The 765-nt window shown below is 45.0% G+C and overlaps 1 non-coding gene across 1 annotated transcript; it reads right to left on the bottom strand.

Annotated features, from left to right (window-relative positions):
* LOC147343334 (U6 spliceosomal RNA) lies at positions 1-107 on the bottom strand. Its single transcript, XR_015156550.1, has one exon. It is a non-coding gene; the product is annotated as a U6 spliceosomal RNA (small nuclear RNA).
* Positions 108-765: the final 658 nt, after the last annotated feature.

Below are 765 nucleotides of genomic sequence, written 5' to 3' on the forward strand. Positions count from 1 at the left end.
AAAAACATGAAATGCTTCACCAATTTGCATGTCATCCTTGAGCAGGGGCCATGCTAATCTTCTTTGTATCATTCCAATTTAAGTATATGTGCTGCCAAAGTGAGCACTGAGCCTCAATTTCTTCATCTATGAAATGGGAATGATACCTCCCTTGCAGGACTGTTGTGAGGATCACATGCCAGGTATATATTAAATACTCAATACGTGTTCATGTTCTCCTCCATTAAACACCATCTTATTTTTTACTTTGCTCACCAAGAGCACACGCTTGGGCCTGAAACAGCCTAGGTTCAATGGCCTGATCCCACAATTTTAGCAACTTGGTGATTTGGGACAAGTTGTTAACAATCTCGGAAGCACTGTTTTCTCATCTGGAAAATGGAGTTAGCACCAACAGTGCCAAACTCCAGGAAGCGTTCATGAACTAGTCAGATCCATCAGAATCACATTAAATCACCATGGAGACAGCAGGGATACTGAGAGAGTGCTGATGTTGAGTGGCTGCTGAGTTGCTGACGAGGGGTCAGCCAGGTGGCCAGGAGAAGGCTCCATCCTTCTCTTTCTTGATTTTACCTTTACTTGCCCCACTTTTCTTTTTTTTACTATTTTAAATTATTTTTTTTGGCTATGCTGCTGCTGCTGCTGCTGCTAAGTCGCTTCAGTCATGTCCGACTCTGTGCGACCCCATAGACGGCAGCCCACCAGGTTCCCTCGTCCCTGGGATTCTCCAGGCAAGAAGACTGGGGTGGGTTGCCATTTCCTTCT

This window comes from Bos grunniens, chromosome 27, assembly GCF_055505025.1.
Source record: "Bos grunniens cultivar Pamir isolate PY7600 chromosome 27, Bosgru_T2T1.0, whole genome shotgun sequence".
Taxonomy (NCBI): Eukaryota; Metazoa; Chordata; class Mammalia; order Artiodactyla; family Bovidae; genus Bos; species Bos grunniens.